Source organism: Lepus europaeus, chromosome 6 (assembly GCF_033115175.1).
Source record: "Lepus europaeus isolate LE1 chromosome 6, mLepTim1.pri, whole genome shotgun sequence".
NCBI classification, from domain to species: Eukaryota; Metazoa; Chordata; class Mammalia; order Lagomorpha; family Leporidae; genus Lepus; species Lepus europaeus.
Window position 1 is genome coordinate 25,894,872 of NC_084832.1, and position 10,646 is coordinate 25,905,517.

The following is a 10,646-nucleotide window of genomic DNA, read 5'->3' on the forward strand; positions in this document are numbered from 1 at the left end:
AAAAGTAATTGTCTCAGTAGTTGAGAGTGTTCTTTTGACTTACGCATTCATCTTGTTGCACTGTTTTATTCTCTAACATGGAGAGGTGAGACAGGGTATACTGGAAAGTGTACAGTGTCTCACAAATAGAACCCAAAGCCTCTGCATGGTTGTACCAGTGAAAAAGCTAATGGTTTTATCCTTAACTCCTATGAACACTCAAGGGTTTAACCATTCTTGGTTTGGTCATCTTGTCATCCTCCTTGGGACAAATTCAACTGTGCTCCTAAAGAGCCATTCCTATTTTTAGGGAATAGCTTAATGTTGTTGAAAGAAAACATACAAAAATGCTTTGCGGTCTTACCTTACATTACTACTACCTGAATACTCAATATTGTCATGTATTATTACAGCATTTTGTTAGAGATTTGTTTTGCTTTCATTGAAATGTCAATTTTACCAGCTTTAAAAATTTAAGTGAACCTTTCCACTTTCTGTCCTTATTCCTTTAACAGATCACTTTTGCTTATTCTTCATTGAGAAAAAAAGAAGGGCAAGTCTCATTTTCTCTACACAAACATTGATAGATTTATGCTGCTACTCTGTAATTCTTTATAAGAAAAATAAATAAACTGAATTAGCTCCTGTCAAAGTCTACTGATACTTGGCTGTGAATTTCTTATCTTCTCCCTTCAGAGATGCTTCTTCCATCAGTCATCTTCTTTGTTTTTCACAAGATTAAATGTATTCCATACTTCCACAAAGGCAAGAATACAAATATGCTCTGTTTTCTCTACTTATCTACATATCTACAAATAAAATAGTTTCCTTGGATGTGCAAGTCATTCTAGTAACAGATTTATATATTTTGATTCTTTCATGCAAATTTTGAGTTATATAAGACATACATAAGTGTATATTCTATGCTTTTCATTCCTCTTGAGTCAGATGAAATATAACCAAAAAAGGCTCATACTAATTGCTCTAATTACCATATTTACAAACACTTTTACCTAGTCTCATGCTATTCACCCTTTAAGCAATGTTAAATAAACATGCAAGTATTTACCTTATCTAAATATTTGATTTTTTTTTTTTACTTTCTTCACATTATATTATTTTACCTTTCCTTTAACCCTACTAATCATTTTTGCACATATTCATTTTGAGGCTGTTTATCCAATTGGAGAATTTATCTTGGAATCGTTCAAATTTGAGTACAAGGTTTGCTTATCTTGTCCTTCTGATTATCTGCACTGCTAATGCTTTCCAGCCCATAGCTTTATTTATTGTTTAAATTTTAATATTTATAATTATATGAAAAGCAAAGTCACACACACACACACACAGAGAGAGAGAGAGAGAGAGAGAGAGAGAGAGAGAGAGAAAGGAAGAGAGAGACAGAGAGATCGATCTTCCATCTACTGTTTTATTACTTAACATGCAACAACCAGAGCTGGACAAGGCTGAAAGCCCGGAGGCAGGAACTTCCTACTGGGTGAGGGTGGGTGACTGGCAGGGACTGAATTATATGAACCACCATCTACTGCCCCCAGGGAAGTGGAACAGGGACTTTAACCTAGGCACTCTGATATAGGAATCAAACATCTTCAAGTCTGCACCAAATGCCCATCCCTTGCCCATGCCTTTAAATGCAAAAACATGGTGAACTTTCTAAGCTGTATCTCCAGATTAATTTTTTCCTACATCTTGAAACATTTCCAAAACTGACATGTTAAAAAATAAAAGTCTTATTTAATTATCTTTGAGCATCCCATGTAGTGAGTTTGGGAGTTCTATCTATCCTCACATCAAATAAAAGTTTCACTACCTAGTTTATAATTCTCTAAGTCCCAAATTAGATTATTTTATTTACCTCATGCTTAATATTCAAGCCTAAAGGTAAAACTCAAGATACCTCAACATTAAATCAGTTATTTACTTGATATTCAAAATTCCACACATTCAAAATAATCATGAAGCCTTCTATCCAAGTGTGGGAAAGTCAGCAAACTTTTCTTTTGTGCTTCCTTCCACATTTATGAGCTAAAATTATCACTTTTATAAGCTAAAATTCCACTTACTGGCTTATCATTATAATCTGACAGCAGAGTCTGTTTGGTCATAAAGGAAAGATGAAGCAAACAAACCAAAGTTCTTGCAGATCACAAGATAGATCACAGCCTTCTGTGAGTTCCGATTCCGAGTTACTGCAATATAAATGAACTGCGTCTTTCCCCAGAACTAGAGCGAACTCTATAACAATAGTCTCAGTATTATCTATGAAAACATCAATGGACCCATTAATTTTTTTCTGAAATTTTTATTAAGTAATTACAAAGTGCTAGACAAAGCTAAGGAGCAGAAGGAAATAAAAGATGAAAGAGAAATGTTTTCTTCTATGGAAGAAAATGAATATAAATCCAAAACAACTAATTATGTAAACAGTTAATGAAGAAATGCATATGGTATAGTGTGACTACTCTAGATGTAAGCTTGATAGATGTTAAGTGACTCAGCTTAGTCTCCATTCTCTGAAGCAGAAGACAGCCTTCACATATTATTTAGCGCTCATTTTGGAATAGTTAAAATTGAACTGTTAGTCTGTATTTAATCTGTTTAAACACAATTATTCAAGTGTAGTTCTTTTTCTAATAATATTTCTATGATTAGTAATATTTGTAAGGTACCCCTTTTATATATTATTGATATTTTAATTTGTTTTACTCATGCATAATTAGCATATACCTCCTGTTGAAATCATTAGTGAAGTAGATCAAGATGGTTAAATCCACACTTAATGCAAAATTGCAACAATTAGCTTTCAGTAGTAGAATGCATCATTATTTTCCAGGATATTCTAGTGCATGCTGTAGGCACATGGGCATAGGGACAGCAATAAATTAGAAAATTACTAAATAAATGACAAGTAAATAAATTAAAATTATACATTTTCATTTAAGTTTATATTAGATTCATGATTGGAAAAGAACGAAAGCATGGGCATTCCAAGAATTAATACTTGTAAAAAAATTTAAGAACACAAGTAGTGTTAATTTCCAAAATACATTGAATAGCATTCTACCTATCTGACTTCCTTTGGAAGGGTTAAATGGACTATTCAATACTTTTATTTTTCTCACTGATGCCTCAAACTTTCATAAGAGTTACAACATATGTAAAAAATGTCTATATGGAAACTTTCTGTAGTTTTTAGGTCCTAGATTACCACTGGATTACATAAATTTATCGTGGGGAAAAGGAAAATACAAATGGACCCTATATTCCAATTTATCATGGGAGCTAATATTGAGGAAACATTGCTACACAGGGAAGGGAAAGTTTAAAATCTTCTACTACCTCATTTGTACTACTGTATGCAGGATTAGAGCTTATGCTGTATTTTCAAATTATGCTTCAAAGTTATTCTAAACACAAATAGAATAACAGGAATATAAAATGAATCTAGCAGCAGGATAATGTGTTAGGATATAGACTTCAGGGTTAGCTTTCAATTTCTAGAGCATTTTTTTGGATAAAATGATTCAATAATAATTTAAATATTGCTTCCTGGAGATTACATATTTTATTATATAATCCTAGAATATAACATATGATGTGCACAATATTAACTTCTGCTTCATATTTCTTTCTTGTTTTATTTTATAAATGTAACAAGGAAAAATAATAAAATCAAAATTTGATTGCTAAATGTCACACAATCAGCATTCTTTTTACAATTACACTCGGGTCCTGACTGTTGATGTACAATGCAAAACTTTATCCATTTTAATATTTTTTTTGTTCTAGTACTAGTGGTTGAACTCTGTAATTAACACACAATTATTCTTAGGTGTTTAAATTTTAACTGAAAAGTGATCCCTGTTAAATATAAGAGTGGGAAAAAGAGAGGGAGGAGATGTACATTTTGGGGCACGCTCAATCGGACTTACCCCAAATGATGGAGTTAGAAACGTGCCAGGGGATTCCAATACAATCCCATCAAGGTGGCATGTACCAATGCCATCTCACCAGTCCAAGTGATCATCTTCAGTTCACAATTGATCACACTGATAGGTCTAAGAGTCAAAGGGATCACACAAACAAGACTAGTGTCTGCTAATACTAACTGATAGAATCAAAAAGGGAGAGAATGATCCATCATGGGAAGTGGGAGACACAGCAGACTCATAGAATGACAGATGTCCTAAATAACACTCTGGCCTCAGAATCAGCCCTGAAGGCATTTGGATCTGGTTCAAGAGCCCATGAGAGTATTTTAGGCATGGAAAGCCAAGACACTCTGGAAAAAAAAAAAAAAGAAAAAAAGAAGAAGACCTAAATGAACGATCTCTGCAAGTAAGATCCCAGTGGAAAGAACAGGGCCATCAAAGAAGGAGGTACCTTTCTCCGAAGGGAGGAGAGAACTTCCACTTTGACTATGACCCTGTCGGAATAAGATCAAAGTCGGCGAACCCTAAAGGCTTCCATAGTCTTGGCAACTCATGACTAGAGCCTAGGGAGATTACTGACGCCATAAACAAGAGTGTCAAATTGTTAAGTCAACAACAGGAGTCACTGTGTACTTACGTCTCATGTGGGATCTGCCCTTAATGTGTTGTCCAATGTGAAGTAATGCTATAACTAGTACTTAAACAGTATTTTTACACCTTGTGTTTCTGTGTGGGTGCAAAGTGATGAAATCTTTACTTAGTATATACTGAATTGATCTTCTGTATGTAAAGATAATTGAAAATGAAAAAAAAAATAAAACCTTGGTCTTAAATTGGAAATGGCATAGAAAATTAATCAATTCTTAAAAAAAAATATATCCTGTAGGATCTCTGTCCTTAATGTGCTGTACATTGTGATTTAATGCTATAACTACTACTCCAACATTATTTTTCACTTGGTGTTGCTATGTGAGGGCAAACTGTTGAAATCTTTACTTAATATATACTAAACTGATCTTCTGTATATAAAGAGAATTGAAAATGAATCTTGATGTGAATGGAAGGGAAGAGGGACCGGGAAAGGGGAGGGTTGCAGGTTGGAGGGAATTATGGGGGTGGGGGGAAGCCATTGTAATCCATAAGCTGTATTTTGGAAATTTATATTCATTAAATAAAAGTTTAAAAAAAAATTACTCTCGGGGTCGGCTCTGTGGCTCACTTGGTTAATCCTCCGCCTGCGGCGCCGGCATCGCATATGGGCACTGGTTCTAGTCCCGGTTGCTCCTCTTCCAGTCCAGCTCTCCGCTGTGGCCCGGGAAAGCAGTGGAGGATGGCCCGGGTGCTTGGGCCACTGCACCTGCATAGGATATCAAGAAGAAGCACCTGGCTCCTGGCTTCAGATCAGTGTAGCTCCTGGCTTCAGATTGGCGTAGCTCCGGCTGTAGCGGCCATTGGGGGAGTGAACCAATGGAAGGAAGACCTTTCTCTCTCTCTCTCTCTCTCTCTCACTGTTTATAACTCTACCTGTCAAATAAATAAATAAATAAATAATTACTCTCTAAGAGATACCAAACAAATTTGAATATGGAGAACTATCTTGACTTTCCTAGTTCACTCTATATCAAATATGAGACGTGTCTTTTTGTGTATAAAAAGAGAATATCAATACGGAGAAAATTAGTTTTGGCATATTTATAACATACAATGTGCATAACCTAGGCCCTATATCTCAACAAATGTGAAACAATAATATTGTTTATTCAAATGCAAAGTTTAATTTATTTCGTGGTAAAACTTACTTTATACTTAGAAAATATTATTTAATCTTATTTGTTCCAAATATTATGATTTAATATTTTAATAGTTGTATTCTTAAGAAAACATTATCCCGCTATATAGTTTGATAAAAGCACTGTGAAGTAGTTTATTTTGTGACTCATATTTAAATTTTTTAAAGATTTATTTTATTTACTTAAAAGGCGGAAACACAGAGAGAAAGATGGAGAGAGAAAGAGAGAGAGAGAGAGGCAGAGAGAGAGAGAGAGACTTTCATCAGGAGCTCTGTTTGGGTCTCCCACGTGGGTGCAGAGGCCGAAGTTCTTGCGCAATCTTCCGCTACTTTTCCAAGTGTTTTATCAGGGAGTTGGAACAGAAGTGGAGCAGCCTGGACTCAAATGGGTGCCCATATGGTATGTTAGCACCGCAGGCTGAGACTTAACCTTCTATGCCACAGCACCAGCCCTAATTCATATTTAATTATTGATGGAGCTATGAATTTATCAACAAAAGGTGGCTTAAAAGCTAGTACTTTTGAATACACAGTTATATTAGTGATCGTTTCAATGCTTTTGTATGAAGAAATAAAATAGCATGTAGAAAGAATCAGTGAGTATCTGGCACTAAAATACACTGTGACTTAAAGCAGAATATATTTAATAGTATTCAAAATTATGGCCACATACAAAATGACTTTACAAAGTTCTTGTAATGAAGGGGTTAAATGCTAAGGTGTATTTCCATGAATTTTTGAAGATTCTTGCATATTACTTTACTCACAGACTATTGTAAGAATAGCATTTATAAAGAATATTTTCTGTGTTAATTATAGTGGATCATTGATAGAGCAGACCAATGAACAGTTTTAAATACTGCACATGTGAAAGGTAAGCACATAACAAACATCTTAACAATCGCATAAACACTGAATGCCAAAGTTTCAAAATGGTACTGTATTATCAGAAAGCCTAATTTTCACCATTTATAGGAGAAACATATAAAGCTCAAAATAACTTACAGGCTATAATGGCATAGTTACATTGATTTTAGTTTCTATCTATCTTTAGTTTTACCAGGAACCATGTGATGTGTTCTACACAAAGTGCTAAGAACAAACTTAGAAAAAATTTCCCTCACATTTCCTAGTTTTTACTTTATTCTGAAAACTTAAAAACATATTACCTTACATAACTGTAAAAACCTTACAATATTCCAGTTTGCTGCATTTTATTATTTGTCTTTTTTTTCATTTAATTTAGTTCTATATATATTCTAAACTTACAAGTCAGTGGTATTATTTAAAAGCTGATTCAATTTTTGAAACTTTGCTTTATCTGTGTTACATGCAGTTTTTATGGAGTTCTTTCCACTTCAGAGATCTGATTTTGTATTGAGAATAAATTTCCTTTAGTTAAAAATTTCTTGGGGCCAGCACTGTTTCTTAGCAGCTTAAGCCACTGCCTGCAGAGGCAGCATTCCATATGGGCTCCAGTTCAAGTCCCCATTGCTCCAATTCCAATCCAGCTCCCTGCTGATGCACCTGGAAAAGCAGCAGAGGATGGTCCAAGTGCTTGGACCTCTGAACCCATGTGGGAGACCCAGAAGAAACTCCTGGCTCCTGGCTTCAGCTTGGTCCAGCCCCAGCTGCTGAGGTCATTTGGGGAGTGAACCAGCAGATGGAAGACCTCTGTCTTGCTGTCTTTCCCTTTCTTTCTCTCTGTAACTCAGATAAATCAATAAATAAAAATAAATAGTTCAAATAAATAAATTCAAGTTCAAATAAATAAAAACAACTCAAAATTTATCATTCAGATATGGTGTCAATGATTCTATTAGGTTTCTGCTATTCTGAAAATTGCTTTATTTGGTTTTGTTTCTTTGAGTCATGTATGAGTGCTATATAGTTTTAAATTTACTGTTTTTCATTTCAGATTAAAAAAAAAAAAAACACTAGTCTTTGTATACTGTTTGAAAACAGCCTTGAGTGGGTGTTCATGTTGTTCTGCAATGTGCCATTTGTATCTTATCCTTTGGCACCCTGTAAGACTTCCTCTGTTTCATTTGTTTTAATGTGCTTGTGCTATTTCTGTGCTTTAATTCTATCATTTCTGTATCCATGCCTAATGACTGATTGTTCTATCGGTCACAGATCACATTTTCCTGTTTATTCACACACCCAGAAATGAATCCTAGATATATGGCATGACGAATATTAAATTGTAACTATCTTGGCTTTATAACCTTTCTTCAAATAAGGTTGGAATTTTACAAATCTGGATTTAATTTATGTGTAAATCAGTCCAAGACTGTTGTAGCTGGTTTTTAAGCTTTGTAAAGCTTTAGCACTTGCATTTTCTCTAGAGATATTTTAGCCAAACTCATAATACAGGAACTTTTTGGCCTTTCTTTTGTGAACTCACTGAAATTTTAATGACATTTCTCTATTCTGGTGTTTGGAATTTGAACATTTCCTGTGCTGTCTATTGCATAACATGAAGTTCCGTAACACTTTCTCTTTCTACTCTAGTTGTTCCTTGCCCTTTTCATGGAGACTTAATTTCTGCATCCACAACTTGTTCATCAAAAGGCTTAAGGTGATCCCTTTGCAGATACATGTATATATTTGTCTGTTCTATCTATTTCTTCCCATATGGTGTTTTCCTCCTCAAATCCAGAGAAACTCAGCGTCCTCAAATTCTGATCTCTGTCTTTTTAATTAAGAGCAATAGTCATAATCTGTTTGGATTCCTTGTCAAGCTGGTATGTGGTAAATTTGTGAACCATACCACTGCTGCAATCATGATCCTCATGCCGGTTGTGTTCTCTCAATTCCTGTCACCTTGTTGTCTCTATCGGAAACTGCCATTTCCTTTGATTTGTCCAGTGAGTTAGTTTTTTATGATAAGGGTGTGTATATATATATATATATATATATATAGAGAGAGAGAGAGAGAGAGAGAGAGAGAGAGATCTTCCATCCATTTTTTATTCCCCAAATGCGCAGCCAGGCTGAAGACAGGAGCCAGGAGCCCAGAGCCAGGAGCTTCTTCTGTGTCTCCCACATAGGTGACAGGAATTCAGACACTTTGGCCATCTTCCACTACTTTCCCCAGGCCATTAGCACAGTGCTGGAGTGGAAATGGATAAGCTAGGACATGGAACACTGCCTATACGGGATGGCAGTGTCACAGGATGTGGCTGCAATGGCCACACCACAATGCCGACCCTTTTATAGCATATTTTAAAATGCATGTTTGTAAAGATACCCATGTAATATTATAATACTTAAGATCAACATTAGGATATAGAGATATTATACAATATTATTATATAAGATACACATATTATAGCCTGTTAGGCCATGCGACCCCCAGTCTCCCGCAGCTGCCTGCCCCAGGTATGACACAGAGCCTCGCCTCACTATGGCCCGCAGCAAGGCTCAGCATGCTGGACTTCATGCTCGGTGCCAAAGCTCATGATGAGACCACTCTGAAAGGCCTCCAGTCGATTTTCCAGGAGCAAGGGATGGCAGAATGGAGCATACCTGGCAAGACCATGACTGTTAAGCCACCTACACAATCAAAAATGGCAGTGATGCACAGGGTAAAGGAGAGATCCACAGTCTTGAACAAAGTAGAAGAAAGAATGAAATTGAGTCAGGACAGTGCTGGGAGGGTGAAGTGGTTGCCGCCCATTGTTCGAGGAGCCATTGACAGATAGTGGCCCACTGCCGGGCACCTGGTTGAGGATGACATAGGTGACATGGTGTATGATGAAGGCTCTCCTTATCAGAACATTAAAACTGTACACTCGAATCAATTCGAAAATATTCCTATCCTCAGTGGGGATGTAAAATTGGGAGAATAATTTGGTGTATACCCAGGTGAGCATGGGCAGTGGAAAAGATTAATACACAAAGATGTACTGATTCTGGGAGGTGGAGATGGAGGCATATTATGTGAAATAGTCAGACTGAAACCAAAGATGGTCACTATGGTGGAGAGTGACCAAAGGTGATTGATGGATGTGAGAAATGCATGAGAAAACTGTGTGACCACGTCTTAGACGATCTTAGCGGAGACTGCCATGGGTTCTAATAAAGACTGCATTCCAGTACTGAAGGGGTACGCCAAAAAAGGGAGAGGGTTTGCCTATTCGATTAATGATTTAACAGCTGTTCCAATCCCTACGTCTCCAGAAGATTCCACATGGGAGTTTCTCAGACTGATTCCTGAGCTCTCTAGGAAAGTACTGAAACAAGATGTGAAGTACTTTACTACAAGGGAACTGTGTCAGTGTGACGGAAGCTCTGTCACTCTACGAAGTACAGCCCGTGCGCCTGTATTGTCCTGTGGAATTCTCAAAGGAGTAGCCTGTGTCCCTCGTACTTGGAATCGTGGGTATTTTACACTGGAAGAAAGCGAAACCTTGAAGACCAATAAGTATCCCTTACTCGTGGGTGCCGCAACTAGCATTGCTGACCGCCATTAAAACGAGTCAGGCAATTGATTGTGAATTCCTGCAAGTTATTTTTCTCTTTTTGAATTATTTTTAAGTTAAAAAAGGGGAAAATGTATATTTTGATGAGCTAGACTGTTATTTTTTTTGAAAGTCAGACGAAAGATGATGAGACAGCACAGTGAAGAACATGAAATATGCTGACCCTAGAATGTGATTTTTTGTTACTTTTTATTTCTGTGCGGGCTTTTTTTTTTTTTCCTCTTGGTTTTTCTAGACCTTCCATTTGGATGTTTATAAAAATGAGCATCATTGTTTTGTTTTGGAAGGTAGTTCTTGATGGTGCTTCTTTCCCCCCAAATTGACTTAGATGTTAAAATTTGGTGCCTATAAGAGAGAGTTTAAAAAAGAATAGCAATGCTTCAATTAAAATTTCAAGAGACAAAAATAAATATTATAAATATACATTTACACTTGCAA

General features: G+C 36.1%; 1 pseudogene; it reads left to right on the top strand.

Annotated features, from left to right (window-relative positions):
- The first annotated feature begins 9,107 nt into the window (after positions 1-9,107).
- LOC133762047 (spermine synthase-like) lies at positions 9,108-10,140 on the top strand (annotated as a pseudogene).
- The last annotated feature ends 506 nt before the right edge of the window (positions 10,141-10,646 follow it).